This window comes from Argopecten irradians, chromosome 9 (genome assembly GCF_041381155.1).
Source record: "Argopecten irradians isolate NY chromosome 9, Ai_NY, whole genome shotgun sequence".
In the NCBI taxonomy this organism is placed as follows: domain Eukaryota; kingdom Metazoa; phylum Mollusca; class Bivalvia; order Pectinida; family Pectinidae; genus Argopecten; species Argopecten irradians.
In genome coordinates, this window is record NC_091142.1 from 34022987 (window position 1) to 34037508 (window position 14522).

Genomic DNA, 14522 nt, shown 5'->3' on the forward strand with positions numbered 1-14522 from the left:
ACGTACCATGTGATAAGATGTAGGAGGATCCGATTAGAAAATATACCTCAAATGGAGAATGAAAGACACCACAGGTTCATCTACTCCAGCAATGTTTGAGGTATAACACGGTGGGATTCTTAATGGTACACAGCGCTGAGAAATGTGATGGACTTGAACATGGTTTTATCGGATAACCTACCTGGTCGAGATATTCAGCCCAATCTCAATGGCGAATGGTTTTGGGACAAGGAGCAACAATAAGAAAGCAGCAATTTATTGAACATCAACGATGGTGCTTGTCTTTGGTGGAGAGGTGAAGACACTGGATCAAGCCAACAAAGGATGAACAACAGTCAGTGTTATATAAGGTCAGGGGATCTCTGGGGCACCAACAGTCCAGGTCATATGAGAACAAGCACCATGGAGACACCAACAGTTCGAACCACACAACAGTGCGGCTATATGAAAGAACGAAATTAAATCTAGATCGACAATGGCACTATTGTATGAAAAAGTTGTGTGGGAAAGTTATGAAGATTATATAATGTAGAGGCTGAAATGATATTAGGTACAGCTGTATCTAAGGAGTACCTAGACGACTGTAGATAAATGTACATGTTTTCAAGAGTACTCGTTATAGCAACAAGGTGCCATTTTCGAAACATCTCTCAACCAGTAGGCCTATCCTTTGTACAAAGGTCAGTGTAGCCGAGTTAAGTACTGTCTACCTTTGCTTAACTCTCATTGGTACAATAGTGATATTGTTTCCTTTTCCGTTCCCTCGAAAGTCTTATGGTTTGTTTATTTATAGAAAATTTCGAATCTTCGTGACTTTCATATGTTCAAAAGAAATCGTTTATGATTCTTCATATCTTCTATTTCTTCAATAATATCGTAATAGCTATCATTCCATTTCTCATTATGCATATCATATATTATGTGTAGTATTACAATCTCTCGACTTCAGTTTGTACACTCTTGCTCTTCTGAGTCTCTCCGTTCTTCTCCATCTCCCTACCCCTTTTTTACACTCTCACAAATCCAGATGGTTCCACGAGTCAAACCTCCGTCAGGGTCAAGTGGGGTCAGAGTTTATGACCTGATCGCTTTGTCTGATTAACGAGGTGCACGCGAACTAGTTGTAATGTTAATTGATCTAGGCCATTCTCGATTTGAAAAAAAGAGGCTCCATAAGGGGTAATTTATCTATTTGAAAAGTTTTTTGGACATCACTCTTATCATCGATACTTTATTCTAAATAAATAAAACATTGCATTGTATTGTAATTAGAATAGAATATACAATATATATATATATATTGAATATCCTTGTGATGGAATTAAAAGACGAAAAAACAAAACTGAAACAAATCTGCCATCTCTGGCGCTTTCACTGCTACCGCTGTTCTTCAGGAGATGTTAAAAATTTGACAATATTTTTGTCCACACGGTTGGAATTGCTTCCTTGTCCCGTATATATATATGTATGTTTAGAAACTATGGAACATATACATGCACTTCTGGAGACTTCGTTTTTATACGTATGTAGGTGTTATGACAATAATGTATATTGAACATCGGAACTTTTCGCGGGATACGCATCTAAAAAAACAAGGCAGAATTTCATTTTAATAGAGATTTATGATTTATATGTATAATTTATGTCCCTGATTGCTTCGTCAAAAGTTGTATGGTAACCGCAAAATTAAACATAAAAGACATTTTTGATGATATTGTCTAAATTAGTACTATTCACCCTTACAATGTTTCAGCACAAACAGTTACACTATTTTATCATGCTAATAATTCAATGGTCAAACTTTCCCTTAAGAAGATCGTGGTTTCTAACGACCGACATAGGTTGACCTTACTGCATGTAATTAATGTATGTAATTGTATGTAGAAACGTCAATTAAGACTGGTGAGTTTTACGACAAGTGGAATCGGAAATATCCTACATATACTGTACAATTCTTGAAGAAGTTTTGTCACTGACTGTAGTTTACTAATTAGGTCCCAGCTATACTGCAGCAAAGTGATCAGAATCTAGTACTGGCATCACAAGGTGTTAATGGGTGAATGCACATAAAATAAAATGAGTTTCTAAAGAAAAAGTTTACTATGAAAAATATCGCCAAAGTGTGTGTGTATATGTGCGTGTTAATGAACTGGTTGGTCAAAGGTAATTGTCATTAAGACGTGCATATTAGCAAAGCGTTGTAATCAAATTGCGTCATGATTAATATATATATATTTTTTCGTTTTTATTTGCTATCATTTCTTCCACCCGAAAAAAACCAAACATTGACGATACCGGGTGAGAATATAGTCGCTACGTCAGCGATTTCTCCTCCATATCGCTTTGTGTATCACCATGCATTATGCAACTTCTGGTGCACAATCGACTGAAGCAGACTTATCGATTAGTTAGGTTTGGAATGTCAGGGGTACCCAACGGGGTTTACAATATTTTACAAGAATTTCACCATACATGACAAGGCAATTGAAATATTAGGATTATTTGTAGAATCAATAATACACCTGTCCGGACAGAATGATTGACTGGACGATATCAAAATGTTCTAAAAAAAGATGAGATTCTAATTTTTTGTGCGATAAATCATTTCATTTGATTTGATTTTTTTTTTTTTTTTTTTTTATAAAAGTCCGTTTCAAGTTAGAATACACTATTTTTTTTTACAATTGGTTTCATGGGTTTAGTTTTGGACTGTCCGGCCTTCGAACAAATAGACTTTCGAACATTGTCCAGACTTTTAGGTACGGGGCTCATTATTGCAAAATGATCTATCAAAAACTTCAACCATGCATGAAAATGGTTCCGTTTTATCACTGGCACAATTTTAGAATGACTATGACGTCCCGCCTACTTATTTTAATTACCTACCACGAAGAAATCGTGCATATCCAGTCTTCGGACAAGTGGACTACAATTTATTATTTGTACCAAGAACACGACGCAACTTCGGGATGATGAAATGGAAATGTCGGACTAGTACCACGTCGGATTACGGAGATGTCGGATTACAGTAATTAGGCATCGGATTACGAATAGGGTGGACTGATGAGACATCGGACTACGGAGATGTCAGATAACTGAGAGGTAGGGCGCTAAAAGTGAGAATATATGCTAAATGATATTCATTGAACCTTCGGATTATTGAATTTTTAAAACACTTGTCTTTAATAACGTCAAATGAGTGAAATAACCCCCTAGCAAGGCCTCACGTCCAGCAGTGTGCTGCAGTTTCACGAACTGGCGTGTGATGTCATTGTTGGCTGCTCATCGATTTACAAACGTCACTGTGCACGTGGGTTTCCCGTCGTGTACCTGGATTATATTGCCGACTGATGTGTGGGTACATGTTTCCATGGTATGTGACCTCACCAGATATTGATTATAATGATAACGTCTCTGGCCCCTGTTTTTATTGATTTTGATTAATTGATGATATCACATCGTGTGAATAAGAATAATGTCCCTTTGTTGCAGGGCCAATCTGTCTGTCTGTCTTTCTCTCCAAAACAAACGAAAACTCACGTGAATATCTAGATGAAGTACAAGGGCAGAGGGCACAGCTTGAGATGCAAACGGTATGTACGCTAATTACATAGAATAACTTATAATTAATTATATTTTTGATTTTTTTTTTGTGATTATGTGTCGCCATTGTTTTACTGCATTACTAAAAATAGGATTGTGCTTGCATAATGTGCTGTAAAGATCGATTTTCTTTGTTCTTTAAGTTCATCCTAAACTGTATGCTTAGAAAGATATTTAAAGGTAGATTTAAGATAATGGAAGTGATTACACTATCAGAGTACCTTTAGAAATACGCCTACCATGTAAGTGAACTTTACAACTGTACCAGTACCAAAGCATGCATATAGTACATCAATCTCTTGGAAGATATGAAAAACTATAGCCATAGTGCAGTAAAATAGAGATGATTACTTTCACCAATTAAGGGTGTCAGAGATTTTGTAAAAGAAAGTGAATTGTCTTTTTCTGAAAAGGGGAACTAGGTTTCATCTGGTATGGTAAATATCCATACTTTCATTAATATTTGATAGTCACTATTGGTTTCACTTCATTAGAATTAATTGAGAGGAATTGATGAAGAGGAACTAATTAAGAATCAATTGATGAACTGATTTACCAGTTCTATCATTCAATGTCCTATTGATGCTAAAGAAACATTCTGAATAAGATTGTGTTTAGTATATATATGTACACAATGAAAATGTAAAAGTTTTTAGTTCTAACAGATTTAAATAAAATACATGGGCCCCCTCATCTCTATTTAGAGCTAATCTTGTGTTACAATGAAGATAATAATAGATTTCTTTATATAACCACTTTAATAAGTTTCTCTATAAATTTACATGTTAGAATAAAACACTTCATTTCTGGCAATACACCAGCACAGAGTCATTTTTTACTTGTCAATATTAACCTTTATCGGCATGAGAGAGAATTGATTAGAAATGATTGACACATTTAAAGAAATGTACCAGGTGTTTAAATACACATTGACACATTTAAAGAAATGTACCAGGTGTTTAAATACACATTGGCACATAATAATATGGTATGCTGTTTACAAACCCATATCATTCTTCTTAATGTTGATAACCTGAACCGTTATAACTGATATTTCATATTCTTGGCCTATTTGTTAAATAATTTTTATTTTTTGAGATTGATGTGTATTTATTCCATCAAATTTATTTATACCAAAAACCTGCAAATATAAATATGAAATGTTTGAAGTTACACCATTTTAACCGAAAATTGAAGTTCATTGTAACTTCATATTGATTCACAACTTTCTATTTCTCTCAAAGAAAAAAACCCAAGAAAGTATATATATATTTAAGTTGACTAGACTACGCCATTCTGACTTATCTGAGTGTGTTAATTAGGACAAGTGTTCCTATCTCCTTACATACTGGATTTTTTTCAGTAATCTCAAAAAATTATCACTTCCCAATTACAACAGAGGATGTTATTTTTTTTTTTAAATTCCTTAGGTATTTTGACTTTTATAATGCTTCAGCAAGATTTTGAAACTATCTTTTAAATCAGTATATTCAACCTAATACACGCCCATGGTGCTTAAAAATTAAAGGAAATAAGGGGGCGCTTAATAGAAACAAATTTGGACAAGCTTTCCATAAAATTAATCTATTATATTGCATTTTCCTTGTTTGATCAATGGCTTCCATAAATCAATTTGGAAAAGAAACCAGTAAGGAAACCAACAAAGTTTTCATATTTTCAGCCTGCATTTAATTTGAATTTAGTGAAATTGATCGAAGCCTAAAAAAAGGGAAAAGGATACAGTATAACTTATCTTAACAGGATGTCAGTGGGACCAGCATATTTGGCTGGTATAGACAGGTTCTGGACCATACAGGTAATCATCAACAAGGAAAATGCAATATAAAATTTACCAAAACAGACAAGGATCAAGATTATGCAAGGGATGGTTTGTACAGGTTATACTATTTGTGTTTTACTGAATATTAAGATCATGGCTATTGAAAAAATACTAGAAAGGGTATCTAGCTACTGTAGATGTACAAAGATGTACAGCTGAGCCTTCCTCACATCAGTAGGGCCGCTGTCAATTGTATTACCATTAACACCACAGCTCCCTCCCTGACTTGACCGGTCCATGTACTGTTCTTGTTAATTTCTATGATAATGTCAAAACCAAAGCCAGCTAGAAGGCCGAGTCTTCCTAACTAATTACTGCTCCTATCTATCATCACCTCCATCTCTTTCCTAATACCCTACTCCACCAGCCTTTAGCGGACATCTCTTTATTTCATCTTTATTTTACTCCTTCTAACACTAGCTCCTATCTATCATCAACCCTCTCTGTGTCCTAATACCCTACTCCACCACCCTTTAGCTGACATCTCTTTATTTCATCTTTATTTTACTCCTTCTAACACTAGCTCCTATCTATCATCAACCCTCTCTGTGTCCTAATACCCTACTCCACCACCCTTTAGCTGACATCTCTTTATTTCATCTTTATTTTACTCCTTCTAACACTAGCTCCTATCTATCATCATCCCTCTCTCTGTCCTAATCCCCTACTCCACCACCCTTTAGCTGACATCTCTTTATTTCATCTTTATTTTACTCCTTCTAACACTAGCTCCTATCTATCATCATCCCTCTCTCTGTCCTAATACCCTACTCCACCACCCTTTAGCTGACATCTCTTTATTTCATCTTTATTTTACTCCTTCTAACACTAGCTCCTATCTATCATCACCCCTCTCTCTGTCCTAATACCCTACTCCACCACCCTTTAGCTGACATCTCTTTATTTCATCTTTATTTTACTCCTTCTAACACTAGCTCCTATCTATCATCACCCCCTCTCTCTGTCCTAATACCCTACTCCACCACCCTTTAGCTGACATCTCTTTATTTCATCTTTATTTCACTCCTTCTAACACTAGCTCCTATCTATCATCACCCCTCTCTCTCTGTCCTAATACCCTACTCCACCACCCTTTAGCTGACATCTCTTTATATCATCTTTATTTTACTCCTTCTAACACTAGCTCCTATCTATCATCACCCCTCTCTCTGTCCTAATCCCCTACTCCACCTCCCTTTAGCTGACATCTCTTTATTTCATCTTTATTTTACTCCTTCTAACACTAGCTCCTATCTATCATCACCCCTCTCTCTGTCCTAATACCCTACTCCACCACCCTTTAGCTGACATCTCTTTATTTCATCTTTATTTTACTCCTTCTAACACTAGCTCCTATCTATCATCACCCCTCTCTCTGTCCTAATCCCCTACTCCACCACCCTTTAGCTGACATCTTTATATCATCTTTATTTTACTCCTTCTAACACTAGCTCCTATCTATCTTCATCCCTCTCTCTGTCCTAATACCCTACTCCACCACCCTTTAGCTGACATCTCTTTATTTCATCTTTATTTTACTCCTTCTAACACTAGCTCCTATCTATCATCACCCCTCTCTCTGTCCTAATACCCTACTCCACCACCCTTTAGCTGACATCTCTTTATTTCATCTTTATTTTACTCCTTCTAACACTAGCTCCTATCTATCATCACCCTCTCTCTGTCCTAATCCCTACTCCACCACCCTTTAGCTGACATCTCTTTATTTCATCTTTATTTTACTCCTTCTAACACTAGCTCCTATCTATCATCACCCCTCTCTCTGTCCTAATCCCTACTCCACCACCCTTTAGCTGACATCTCTTTATTCATCTTTATTTTACTCCTTCTAACACTAGCTCCTATCTATCATCACCCCTCTCTCTGTCCTAATACCCTACTCCACCACCCTTTAGCTGACATCTCTTTATTTCATCTTTATTTTACTCCTTCTAACACTAGCTCCTATCTATCATCACCCCTCTCTCTGTCCTAATACCCTACTCCACCACCCTTTAGCTGACATCTCTTTATTTCATCTTTATTTTACTCCTTCTAACACTAGCTCCTATCTATCATCACCCCTCTCTCTGTCCTAATCCCCTACTCCACCACCCTTTAGCTGACATCTCTTTATTTCATCTTTATTTTACTCCTTCTAACACTAGCTCCTATCTATCATCACCCCTCTCTCTGTCCTAAAACCCTACTCCACCACCCTTTAGCTGACATCTTTATATCATCTTTATTTTACTCCTTCTAACACTCGCTCCTATCTATCATCACCCCTCTCTCTGTCCTAATCCCCTACTCCACCACCCTTTAGCTGACATCTCTTTATATCATCTTTATTTTACTCCTTCTAACACTAGCTCCTATCTATCATCACCCCTCTCTCTGTCCTAATCCCCTACTCCACCACCCTTTAGCTGACATCTCTTTATTTCATCTTTATTTTACTCCTTCTAACACTAGCTCCTATCTATCATCACCCCTCTCTCTGTCCTAATCCCCTACTCCACCACCCTTTAGCTGACATCTCTTTATTACATCTTTATTTTACTCCTTCTAACACTAGCTCCTATCTATCATCCCTCTCTCTGTCCTAAACCCTACTCCACCACCCTTTAGCTGAAATCTCTTTATTACATCTTTATTTTACTCCTTCTAACACTAGCTCCTATCTATCATCACCCCTCTCTCTGTCCTAATCCCCTACTCCACCACCCTTTAGCTGACATCTCTTTATTACATCTTTATTTTACTCCTTCTAACACTAGCTCCTATCTATCATCACCCCTCTCTCTGTCCTAATACCCTACTCCACCACCCTTTAGCTGACATCTCTTTATTTCATCTTTATTTTACTCCTTCTAACACTAGCTCCTATCTATCATCACCCTCTCTCTCTGTCCTAATACCCTACTCCACCACCCTTTAGCTGACATCTCTTTATTTCATCTTTATTTTACTCCTTCTAACACTAGCTCCTATCTATCATCACCCCCTCTCTCTGTCCTAATACCCTACTCCACCACCCTTTAGCTGACATCTCTTTTTTCATATTTATTTTACTCCTTCTAACACTAGCTCCTATCTATCATCACCCCTCTCTCTGTCCTAATCCCCTACTCCACCACCCTTTAGCTGACATCTCTTTATTCATCTTTATTTTACTCCTTCTAACACTAGCTCCTATCTATCATCACCCCTCTCTCTGTCCTAAACCCTACTCCACCACCCTTTAGCTGACATCTCTTTATATCATCTTTATTTTACTCCTTCTAACACTAGCTCCTATCTATCATCACCCTCTCTCTGTCCTAATCCCTACTCCACCACCTCCCTTTAGCTGACATCTCTTTATATCATATTTATTTTACTCCTTCTAACACTAGCTCCTATCTATCATCACCTCTCTCTCTGTCCTAAACCCTACTCCACCACCCTTTAGCTGACATCTCTTTATATCATATTTATTTTACTCCTTCTAACACTAGCTCCTATCTATCATCACCCCTCTCTCTGTCCTAATCCCCTACTCCACCACCCTTTAGCTGACATCTCTTTATTCATCTTTATTTACTCCTTCTAACACTAGCTCCTATCTATCATCACCCCTCTCTCTGTCCTAATACCTACTCCACCACCCTTTAGCTGACATCTCTTTATTACATCTTTATTTTACTCCTTCTAACACTAGCTCCTATCTATCATCACCCCTCTCTCTCTGTCCTAATACCCTACTCCACCACCCTTTAGCTGACATCTCTTTATTTCATCTTTATTTTACTCCTTCTAACACTAGCTCCTATCTATCATCACCCCTCTCTCTCTGTCCTAATACCCTACTCCACCACCCTTTAGCTGACATCTCTTTATTTCATCTTTATTTTACTCCTTCTAACACTAGCTCCTATCTATCATCACCCCTCTCTCTGTCCTAATACCCTACTCCACCACCCTTTAGCTGACATCTCTTTATTTCATCTTTATTTTACTCCTTCTAACACTAGCTCCTATCTATCATCACCCCTCTCTCTGTCCTAATACCCTACTCCACCACCCTTTAGCTGACATCTCTTTATTTCATCTTTATTTTACTCCTTCTAACACTAGCTCCTATCTATCATCATCCCTCTCTCTGTCCTAATACCCTACTCCACCACCCTTTAGCTGACATCTCTTTATTTCATCTTTATTTTACTCCTTCTAACACTAGCTCCTATCTATCATCACCCCTCTCTCTCTGTCCTAAACCCTACTCCACCACCCTTTAGCTGACATCTCTTTATTTCATCTTTATTTTACTCCTTCTAACACTAGCTCCTATCTATCATCACCCCTCTCTCTCTGTCCTAATACCCTACTCCACCACCCTTTAGCTGACATCTCTTTATTATCATCTTTATTTTACTCCTTCTAACACTAGCTCCTATCTATCATCACCCCTCTCTCTGTCCTAATACCCTACTCCACCACCCTTTAGCTGACATCTCTTTATTTCATCTTTATTTTACTCCTTCTAACACTAGCTCCTATCTATCATCACCCCTCTCTCTCTGTCCTAATACCCTACTCCACCACCCTTTAGCTGACATCTCTTTATATCATCTTTATTTTACTCCTTCTAACACTAGCTCCTATCTATCATCACCCCTCTCTCTGTCCTAATACCCTACTCCACCACCCTTTAGCTGACATCTCTTTATTTCATCTTTATTTTACTCCTTCTAACACTAGCTCCTATCTATCATCACCCCTCTCTCTCTGTCCTAATACCCTACTCCACCACCCTTTAGCTGACATCTCTTTATTCATCTTTATTTTACTCCTTCTAACACTAGCTCCTATCTATCATCACCCCTCTCTCTGTCCTAATACCCTACTCCACCACCCTTTAGCTGACATCTCTTTATTTCATCTTTATTTTACTCCTTCTAACACTAGCTCCTATCTATCATCACCCCTCTCTCTGTCCTAATCCCCTACTCCACCACCCTTTAGCTGACATCTCTTTATTTCATCTTTATTTTACTCCTTCTAACACTAGCTCCTATCTATCATCACCCCTCTCTCTGTCCTAATACCCTACTCCACCACCCTTTAGCTGACATCTTTATATCATCTTTATTTTACTCCTTCTAACACTAGCTCCTATCTATCATCACCCCTCTCTCTGTCCTAATACCCTACTCCACCACCCTTTAGCTGACATCTCTTTATTACATCTTTATTTTACTCCTTCTAACACTAGCTCCTATCTATCATCACCCCTCTCTCTGTCCTAATACCCTACTCCACCACCCTTTAGCTGACATCTCTTTATTTCATCTTTATTTTACTCCTTCTAACACTAGCTCCTATCTATCATCACCCCTCTCTCTGTCCTAATACCCTACTCCACCACCCTTTAGCGGACATCTTTATATCATATTTATTTTACTCCTTCTAACACTAGCTCCTATCTATCATCACCCCTCTCTCTGTCCTAATCCCCTACTCCACCACCCTTTAGCTGACATCTCTTTATTTCATCTTTATTTTACTCCTTCTAACACTAGCTCCTATCTATCATCACCCCTCTCTCTGTCCTAATACCCTACTCCACCACCCTTTAGCTGACATCTCTTTATATCATCTTTATTTTACTCCTTCTAACACTAGCTCCTATCTATCATCACCCCTCTCTCTGTCCTAATCCCCTACTCCACCACCCTTTAGCTGACATCTCTTTATTTCATCTTTATTTTACTCCTTCTAACACTAGCTCCTATCTATCATCACCCCTCTCTCTGTCCTAATACCCTACTCCACCACCCTTTAGCTGACATCTCTTTATTTCATCTTTATTTTACTCCTTCTAACACTAGCTCCTATCTATCATCACCCCTCTCTCTGTCCTAATACCCTACTCCACCACCCTTTAGCTGACATCTCTTTATTTCATCTTTATTTTACTCCTTCTAACACTAGCTCCTATCTATCATCACCTCTCTCTCTGTCCTAAAACCCTACTCCACCACCCTTTAGCTGACATCTCTTTATTTCATCTTTATTTTACTCCTTCTAACACTAGCTCCTATCTATCATCACCCCTCTCTCTGTCCTAATACCCTACTCCACCACCCTTTAGCTGACATCTCTTTATTCATCTTTATTTTACTCCTTCTAACACTAGCTCCTATCTATCATCACCCCTCTCTCTGTCCTAATACCCTACTCCACCACCCTTTAGCTGACATCTCTTTATTCATCTTTATTTTACTCCTTCTAACACTAGCTCCTATCTATCATCACCCCTCTCTCTGTCCTAATACCCTACTCCACCACCCTTTAGCTGACATCTCTTTATATCATCTTTATTTTACTCCTTCTAACACTAGCTCCTATCTATCATCACCCCTCTCTCTGTCCTAATACCCTACTCCACCCTTTTACCCTTTAGCATTGACACCTTTATATCATCCTTTATTTTACTCCTTCTAACACAGATTCCTGCTTTGGTAATTTTCAGGCTGAAATTTATGGCCTGACATCTATTGTTCTATGATGCAAAGTTGTTCAGAATTCAAGGAGTTGACTGTCCAAAGGTAGAGGTCATGGGCCCAAGGTTACTTAGTCGAAAGGTCAAAGGTCAAAAATTTATTTGAGTTAATTGTATGCTCGTTAATATAATGTTAGGCTTGGGAATCAGGATTCAAGTTTTAAAATACTTGGAAGACTTTTTCCAAAGAATTATTATAATGTACCATCATAGGTTTCCCCCATTAATGTGACATTAATCTATTTTATTAGCAACATATAGCTAACGGACGGAAGAATTCGTTGTCATCATACTACTTTTTTTCCACTTAAGCAGTCAGACACTTAGCGGCGGGGCCCTTTCCTGACGTGTCAGTGTTTAGTTACATCTGTATTTTTACTCTTATAACACTAGCTCCTATCTATCATCACCCCTCTCTCTAATCCTAGTTACCCATATTCCACCTCCTTTAACTGACATCTCTTTTTACATCTTTATTTTACTCCTTCTAACACTACCTCCTATCTTATCATCACCCCTCTCTCTCTGTCCTAATACCCCTACTCCACCTCCCTTTAGCTGACATTCTCTTTAATTTGCATCTTTATTTTACTCCTTCTAACACTAGCTCCTATCTATCATCACCCCTCTCTCTGATCCTAATCCCCTACTCCACCACCCTTTAGCTGACATCTCTTTATTTCATCTTTATTTTACTTCTTCTTACACTAGCTCCTATCTATCATCACCTCTCTCTCTCTGTCCTAATCACCCTACTACACTCCACCATCCCTTTAGCTGACATCTCTTTATTTCATCTTTATTTTACTCCTTCTAACACTAGCTCCTATCTATCATCACCCCTCTCTCTCTGTCCTAATCCCCTACCTCCACCTCCCTTTAGCTGACATCTCTTTATTTCATCTTTATTTTACTCCTTCTAACACTAGCTCCTATCTATCATCACCTTCTCTCTCTCTGTCCTAATCCCCTACTCCACCTCCCTTTAGCTGACATCTCTTTATTTCATCTTTATTTTACTCCTTCTAACACTAGCTCCTATCTATCATCAACCCTCTCTCTGTCCTAATCCCCTACCTTCTCCACCTCCCTTTAGCTGACATCTTCTATTTCATCTTTATTTCAGCGCTCTATTATCATACCCTTACTCCTTCTAACACTAGCACCTTTAGCTGACATATCTTATTTCATCCTTTATTTTACTACCTTTAACACTAGCTGTATCTATCCATCATCCACCCTCTCTCTGCCCTACCCTACTCCACCACCCTTTAGCTGACATCTCTTTATTTCATCTTATTTTACTCCTTCTAACACTAGCTCCTATCTATCATCACCCCTCTCTGTGTCTGTCCTAAACCCCTACTCCCTACTCCACCACCCTTTAGCTGACATCTCTTTATTTCATCTTTATTTTACTCCTTCTAACACTAGCTCCTATCTATCATCACCCCTCTCTCTCTGTCCTAATCCCTACTCCACCACCCTTTAGCTGACATCTCTTTATTTCATCTTTATTTTACTCCTTCTAACACTAGCTCCTATCTATCATCACCCCTCTCTTTGTCCTAATCCCCTACTCCACCACCCTTTAGCTGACATCTCTTTATTACATCTTTGTTTTACTCCTTCTAACACTAGCTCCTATCTATCATCACCCCTCTCTCTGTCCTAAACCCTACTCCACCACCCTTTAGCTGACATCTCTTTATTTCATCTTTGTTTTACTCCTTCTAACACTAGCTCCTATCTATCATCACCCCTCTCTCTGTCCTAAATCCCCTGCTCCACCTCCCTTTAGCTGACATCTCTTTATTTCATCTTTATTTTACTCCTTCTAACACTAGCTCCTATCTATCATCACCCCTCTCTCTGTCCTAATACCCCTACTCCACCTCCCTTTAGCATGACATCTCTTTATTTCATCTTTATTTTTACTTCCTTCTAACACTAGCTCCTATCTATCATCACCCTCTCTCTGTCCAATACCCTTACTCCACCACCCTTTAGTTGACATCTCTTTATTATCATCTGTATTTTACTCCTTCTAACACTAGCTCCTATCTATCATCACACCCTCTCTCTGTCCTTAATACCCTACTCCACCACCCTTTAGCTGACATCTCTTTATTGCATCTTTATTTTACTCCTTCTAACACTAGCTCCTATCTATCATCACCCCTCTCTCTGTCCTAATCCCCTACTCCACCACCCTTTAGTTGACATCTCTTTATTACATCTTTATTTTACTCCTTCTAACACTAGCTCCTATCTATCATCACCCCTCTCTCTGTCCTAATACCCTACTCACCACCCTTTAGTTGACATCTCTTTATTACATCTTTATTTTACTCCTTCTAACACTAGCTCCTATCTATCATCACCCCCTCTCTCTGTCCTAAATCCCCTACTCCACCACCCCTGACATCTCTTTATTACATCTTTATTTTACTCCTTCTATCACTAGCTCCTATCTATCATCCCCTCTCTCTGTCATGTCACCTATACCCTACTCACCAACCCTTTAGCTGA

The 14522-nt window shown here is 38.3% G+C and overlaps 1 protein-coding gene across 1 annotated transcript in view; it reads left to right on the forward strand.

Annotated features, from left to right (window-relative positions):
• Positions 1-3238: 3238 nt before the first annotated feature.
• LOC138332131 (septin-2-like) overlaps positions 3239-14522 on the forward strand; it is a 75763-nt gene continuing 64479 nt past the window's right edge. Inside the window, exons 1-2 of the mRNA XM_069280103.1 lie at positions 3239-3373; positions 3493-3593. The gene's annotated coding sequence lies outside the window, so the exon portion shown is untranslated. The remainder of the gene's footprint in view (positions 3374-3492; positions 3594-14522) is intronic.